We start from the raw sequence: 7,808 nt of genomic DNA, 5'->3' as shown, positions 1-7,808 counted from the left end.
ACTAACATAAATCAGTCATTCACAGCTTCTCTTTTAGTTGTAAATTTATTTGTGGAAAAAAATAAACCCGGGGGGGGTCTCAAAATTCAAACTTCTTAGATGGTAATATTATTAAGACATCTTTTGTTAAAATTAACTTTTTTTTGGTGTCCGTGGAAGGCAAAATATAAAAAAACATTTACTGGAATGATAATATGTACAATTTTTTTAAAAAGGGACACTTATAAAACAATTATCATCCTAGTTTTTCACGGTCCCCCCGGCCTGGGTAACCGCTCTCTCCTCACTGGGGTTTTTGGTTTCCCAAACCCGGGCTGGGTGGAAAAAAAAGGGGATATTTTTAAAACCTGCTGCAAGTAGGTACCGGGGGATAAAAGCTACTTTGGGGCATCCACTGAAGGACTAAAAAAGGGAAAAGAGACCCAAAAAGTCTTTGATGAAAACTAACCAACTGGGTTTTTCCCGGGGGGGTAACCCTCCGGGGGAAAAAACCAAATTAAATCTTTCGGGATAACCCAAAAAATCAAAGTCCAAAATTATTTCCATTTTGGGGGCCCCAAAAATTTTTATTTAAAAAAAAAAAGACATTCACTTACTAGTTTATGGTGGGAAAAATTTTTTCAGCAGCCCAAATTTTAAAAGTTCCTGGAGGCCAAACTTGCCCACAATAAAATTTTGGATATGTGTGTTGTATGTTTTGTAAAGTATGTATGTTTTATAAAAAAAAAGTCCCAAAAAAAGAAACAAACTTTTCTTTAAACCCCCATCCCTTTTTAAAACAAAAAGACTCAAAATATATATATATATATATATATATATATATATATATATATATATATATATATATATATATATATATATATATTTTTCCCCATATATATAATTTAAAAATTAAAAATTTGAAAATTTTCCCGAAAATCTTAGGGGGCAAGATGAGTCCCGGACCAAAAAATTTATTGGCAGGCAATGATCTGTGAAAGAACCATTCATCTAAAAAAGCAATAAACGGGGTAATCTCTTGGGCTCTGGGGGGCCAGACCTGCTCCCCCCCAAAAACTACAAACAATCCCCTGGGGTGGTCAATAGTGAAAAAAATTGCCTCAACAATCTTCCCGAGTGTGTCAGGGAAGGGATGGGGGCCCCCTCCTGGCAGTGGGGCCCCTCATGCTGGGGACTTTCTGTTTGGGGCCCCCAACTCCAGCCCTTTGGGATCTCGACCCCAAAACCATCCCATGGTGTTGGGGCCCTTTGACCCGCCCTATTCTCGCCGAACCCCAAAATTATTTGTGGGGGTGAACGCAGACCGATTCGGGTACCCATGGTCTTGTTGCCGTAAATCCCAGGGAAAAATTGCAAGATTGGGGGAGGGTTAAAAACCCCTTATCAGAGGGGCCTCACAACAGCTGGATGCCCCAGCAGTAGGGGGCCACCCCCCTATGCAGATCTGATGGCAGCCAGGCGTCCCGATTTATCCCCCTTTAAGCCTGGACGGGTGGGGAAGGGGGTGAGTGGGGGGGATATCATTTTGCATCTACCTTGGCTGATACCTATCTCCCAAAACCCAGGGGGAAAAGGGGGGGCGGCTGCCCCTTAAGGGGTCCCAAAAGTTTTGAAAATATGGGAACTTCCCATCATTATATTTTTTTCCCATAGGCTCCCGGAAACCCCTTGGGTCATGGGAAAGAGTGCATCAAAAATTCCCCTTAAGGGCTGGGAAAAAACTCATCAGGGTAACTAGGGATCCCAGGGCAGCTAGTTTTCTGTTCCAGCGGCTCAGTGCGGCTGTTCAAGGTAATGCCTGCTGTATTTTGGGCTGCGCCCAGCTCTGAGAGCTGGATGAGATTTTCACCTTATAATCGGTGATACACATGTAACAACATGTACCGTATATGCCACCTTTATATCAATAATGTATCTCTTAAATCTTCTGTACCATATTATGTAATAAAATATTCCTATTAGTAAAAAAAATAAATATTTAAAGATGGGGTGGTACAGGAAGTGGAATATTCAAGCAGCTAGGAAGAAATCCAAATATTTTCCTTGAAGCCTTTTTATCCACTTCTCGAGGCTATGAGTCCACAATTTACACAGAGGTGGACCCCATCGTATATATATATATATATATATATATATATATATATATATATATATATATATATATATATATATATATATATATATATATATATATATATATATATATAAAAACCTAGGAGAAAGTATGAATTTGTCAGTTAAAAACAGAGTAGGGAGTTAGTAGATGGGGAGAGGGAGGTATTAGGTAGATGTTTACCTGGAGTTTACCTGGAGGAGTTCGGGGTCAACGCCCCGCCCGGTCTGTGACCAGGCCTCCTGGTGGATCAGAGCCTGATCAACCAGGCTGTTACTGCTGGCTGCACGCAAACCAACATACGAGCCACAGCCCGGCTGATCAGGAACCGACTTTAGGTGCTTGTCAGTGTCAGCTTGAAGACTGCCAGGGTCTGTTGGTAATCCCCTTATGTATGCTGGGAGGCAGTTGAACAGTCTCGGGCCCTGACACTTATTGTATGGTCTCTTAACGTGCTAGTGACACCCCTGCTTTTCATTGGGGGATGTTGCAGCGTCTGCCAAGTCTTTGCTTTCGTAGTGAGTGATTTTCGTGTTCAAGTTCGGTACTAGTCCCTCTAGGATTTTCCAGGTGTATATAATCATGTATCTCTCACTTGCCATTCCAGGAATACAGGTTCAGGAACCTCAAGCGCTCCCAGTAATTGGGTGTTTTATCTCCGTTATGCGCCGTGAAGGTTCTCTACATTTTCGTCAGCAATTTCACCTGCCTTGAAAGGTGCTGTTAGTGTCAGCAATTTTCAGCCTAGATAGAACAAGTGACGTAAAGAGTGTCATCAGGGAAGCGGCACCCCTCTTTTGAGGTTCTCATTATCCATCCTGTCTTTTTTTCCCAAACAGATCCCGATTGATCAATGTTATGGCCCTTAAAGGGATAAGATAAGATAAATTTCGTTCCGGTTTTTTTTAAAGGAAATTGACCCCGGATAACCCAAGAAAGTCGTGCGTCATCGAGGACTTCTAACTTATTTCCCTTGGGGGCCTTTAAACTTGTCCCCCAGGTGCGGCCCCCCAGTCGATAAACCCAGGTACCCATTTTGCTAGGTGGGGACAATAAGGGGTAAAAAAACGTGTCGGGAAATTTCCCCCCGCCAGAATCCCGACCCGGGCCTCCATGTGTAAGGGGGGCTTTAGTCCAGACCACCGGGGCCCCCTACCTTGAAGGTGAGATCCTCCGACATGATCCTCCCAAAGGGCTTTGGCTTGGTTTTCCTCTATTTTGGCCCAGGGAATTTTTTTTGTACTCTGATGAAGATTTAATTTTCCCCATGTTTAAACCCTATCAAATTTAAATTTTTCATGTTGGGAACCTATTTTTTTCAAACCCACTGAAAGATTTGGTTGATTCCGCCTGGAAACCCTTTCAGTTCTGCAATGGAGACACTGTCATGCAGGTTTAGTTATCAAAGGAAGAAACAGTGCTGGCTGACCCCTTTCTATTTGGGGTTTTGGGATGATAACAAGATGGGAGCCCCCAAAATTTTCCTTGTGGAACAGGGCTTTTACCCTGCCCGCCTCATTTTTCCCCTGGGGACTACTACCCCTGTGTTTTTAGTGAGAAATTATAGATCCATCAAAACCCAAACCCCCGTTTTTCCTTTTTCTTTTTTTTGGCGCTATTACAATGGTCCCCTTGTCAAAGGGCTTTTTCCCCCGTCTGTTTTAACCCTCTGCATTCTTTTTGTTTTTGGGGCCCTCTAGGACCTTGTCTGTGATCCCAAAAATTTTAGGGCAGACCCCGGAGGGGGCCTGTTCTAAACCCATGTTTCCCGGGGTGTGTAACTGATGGGTTTCTAGATGGGTGGTGATCTTGCTTCTTAGGACTCTTTCAAAGATTTTTATGATATAGGATGTTTGTCTTCAGTCTGTGGTTTTTTGCTGTTCTTTGCCCCCCTTTTTTAAAAGGGGGGGGCTTGTCTGTTTTTTTTGTAACTGTGGGGGCGACCCCCGTTCCATGCTCCCCTCCCGGGGGTGGTAAAGGGCTCGTATTTGGGGGTTCTTGCAGTTCTTGATAAAACGGGGTTCCATGAGTCTGGCCTGAGGCAGAGTGCATGGGCATGTCATTTATCGCCTGTTCAAAAGTCATTTGGCATGGGATTAAAACAGATAGGCTTTTTCCAAAATTTTTGGGTCTCTTTAAAAATTCATTTTTATCTTTGACTCCAGTCGGGTTTGGGATTGCAAAAACTGGAAATCATATTTGGGGCCAGGTAGCTCACTCATTTCCCCTTTCTGTCATCTTTTAGGGCCCCTCTTGGTTTAAGTAAAGGAATGGGGGTTTTCTCAAATTTGAAATTTGGGTTTTTAGAAAAAATGCTTTTTGGGTTTTTTTCAATTTCATTTTGGGGAAATTTTTTAAAAATTGAGGAAGAAAGGGAGGCAGTTTTTCATCACTGGGGGGGGTATACCATCTTTTAGGAGTGAAAAGGCAGAATGTAAGTGTGGGGGAGGTACGTAAGGGGATTACGTAGAATGAAAAAGGGTTAAAACGGGTGGAACCCATGGGATCTGACAGAAATTTAAAAAACAGGGGATTAGTGTTGGGTGGTTAGTACTTTTGTTTAATAAAAGTAGAAAGGGGGGTAAAAAGGGGTTGGCGGAAGGGATGTATAGTCCCCCTTTTTATAAAAGAAAAAGGGGGCAAAGGGGTTTAAAAAATTTTAGAGGGAAAAAGTTTTTCTGAGTATATGGAAAAGTATGAGTAGGGTTATAATTGAAAGAATTGGGGTAAGGGGAATGTAGAGATTGGGGTGACAAGGCTTTAGGGGTGGGTGGGGATGTGTAGATCAAGTGTTTTCATTTAAGGGATATATGTTAACGGGATTTAGATAAAGGGGGGAAGTTTTTCATTTATGGTTTAGAAAGGCATATGATAGAGTGGATGGGGAGCAATGGCAGATGTTGCAATTTTTTGGAATTGGGGGAAGTTGTACCAACACTCTTATATGGACGTGAAGTTTGGGTGGTAAATGCAGCAGCGAGGAGACGGTTGGAGGCAGTGGAGATGTCCTGTCTAAGGGCAATGTGTGGTGTAAATATTATGCAGAAAATTCGGAGTGTGGAAATTAGGAGAAGGTGTGGAGTTAATAAAAGCATTAGTCAGAGGGCAGAACAGGGGTTGTTGAGGTGGTTTGGTCATTTAGAGAGAATGTTTTCTTTTTGGGGATTTTCTTTCTTTTTTGGGTCACCCTGCCTCGGTGGGAGACGACCGACTTGTTGAAATATATATATATATATATATATATATATATATATATATATATATATATATATATATATATATATATATATATATATATATATATATATATAATTATTTTGTTATTATCACACTGGCCGATTCCCACCAAGGCAGGGTGGCCCGAAAAAGAAAAACTTTCACCATCATTCACTCCATCACTGTCTTGCCAGAAGGGTGCTTTACACTACAGTTTTTAAACTGCAACATTAACACCCCTCCTTCAGAGTGTAGGCACTGTACTTCCCATCTCCAGGACTCAAGTCCGGCCTGAACCCCTTCATAAATGTTACTTTACTCACACTCCAACAGCACGTCAAGTATTAAAAACCATTTGTCTCCAATCACTCCTATCAAACACTCTCACGCATGCCTGCTGGAAGTCCAAGCCCCTCGCACACAAAACCTCCTTTACCCCCTCCCTCCAACCTTTCCTAGGCCGACCCCTACCCCGCCTTCCTTCCACTACAGACTGATACACTCTTGAAGTCACTCTGTTTTGCTCCATTCTCTCTACATGTCAGAACCACCTGAACAACACTTCCTCAGCCCTCTGGACAACAGTTTTTGTAATCCCGCACCTCCTCCTAACTTCCAAAGTACGAATTCTCTGCATTATATTCATACCACACATTGCCCTCAGACATGACATCTCCACTGCCTCCAGCCTTCTCCTCGCTGCAACATTCATCACCCATGCTTCACACCCATATAAGAGCGTTGGTAAAACTATACTCTCATACATTCTCCTCTTTGCCTCCAAGGACAAAGTTCTTTGTCTCCACAGACTCCTAAGTGCACCACTCACCCTTTTCCCCTCATCAATTCTATGATTCACCTCATCTTTCATAGACCCATCTGCTGACACGTCCACTCCCAAATATCTGAATACATTCACCTCCTCCATACTCTCTCCCTCCAATCTAATATCCAATCTTTCATCACCTAATCTTTTGTTATCCTCATAACCTTACTCTTTCCTGTATTCACTTTTAATTTTCTTCTTTTGCACACCCTACCAAATTCATTCACCAATCTCTGCAACTACTCTTCAGAATCTCCCAAGAGCAGTGCCATCAGCTGGTAGTGTCGATCTTAGTTTCTGGTGATTTTTAGTAGTGTTTTGGTAGTATTCAGTGGTGTTTTGGGGGTGTTCGAATGATGTTTTTGGAGTATTCAATGGTAATTGATGGTGTTTTTGGTAGTGTTCAAAGTAAAGTGAGTTGTCTGTGTGTGCTAGGTGGTCATAGAATTTTGTGAATATCTTGGTTACAGTGATTTTAGTGGATTTGAGATGGGTGATGAGATGCATTTGTGGATGTGAAATGTGATTTTTGTGTTTGTTCTGAAGAGCCTACGGGCTCAACATGGCCGACGTGGCAGGTTGTGTAGCGGGCTAGCTGCGGGCTTTTCAAGGATAGCTCCTGGTCAAAGAGGCTGACCAGGTCCCTACTTAACAGAACTCAGTGTGAATGCTTTGAGAAGATACCAGAGCAGCGAACGGACATCCCAGTGCATTGTTTCAGCGTAAATAGTTGAAGTGTTGTGCAGTTTTAGATGGTTTGGTGTTGTTGAGTCAGGACCAGTCAGCGCCTCCCCCCCTCTCTGCTGGAGGGGAGGGGGAGGGCATGTGTAGTAAACAGTGACCCTCTCATAACGCCTCACCCCTGTGCGTCTCCCCCGCCTCACCCACCCAACTCCCAGCGCCACCCCATCTGTAGAGGGTACTTCTCCCCTAACCCACGATGTCAGCGATGGCACTGCAGGGAGTGCCGGGCTCACAGGAACTTCCACTACAGGGACAGCATCGTGGAGTTCGACCGCGAGGCAGCTGTCAGGTGTGCCACAGGCAGTGTGTACTCAGTTCCTCGAGCTTCAACATCCGTGCACACGAGGGCCTGGGATCTTCAGTCAACTTGGCGTCCACCAGGACGCTGACATGTCCCTAGGACAGCTCTCCACCGGGCTGCTAACGGAGTCACTGGCTTCTTGGACCTCTTGGGGAGGGTCGATGGAGCTCGTGCAAGCAGCAGATCCCGGGGCAACTTGCTGCTGTTTGCAATGGCTGTCTGCTGAGGAGAGACAGGCACCTAGCAACATCTTTTGGGGCAATGGATGAATTCCCTACTGTGTTTGTTAACTGCTCATTACTCTGTAATTTGTCTATGATTGCAATCATGTCATAACGTGTTTATCATTCATTACCTTTGAAACTTGTCATGATTGTGACCAGCTCTACCTGGAGCTCATTACCTTTGTAAATTCTCATGATTAATGTGTTTATGATTCATTACCTTTGCAATTATTCATGAGTGTGACCAGCTCAACCTGGAGCTCATTACCTTTGTAACTTGGTCATGATTATGACCAGATCTAGTTCATTACCTTTGTAACTTGCTCAGCTATCAAAACTTTGGAGTCCAGTCCCTGGACCAATTATGTACCTCTGTAATCTTTT

This window comes from Cherax quadricarinatus, chromosome 5, assembly GCF_038502225.1.
Source record: "Cherax quadricarinatus isolate ZL_2023a chromosome 5, ASM3850222v1, whole genome shotgun sequence".
In the NCBI taxonomy this organism is placed as follows: domain Eukaryota; kingdom Metazoa; phylum Arthropoda; class Malacostraca; order Decapoda; family Parastacidae; genus Cherax; species Cherax quadricarinatus.
Note: the sequence above shows the minus strand (reverse complement) of the source record.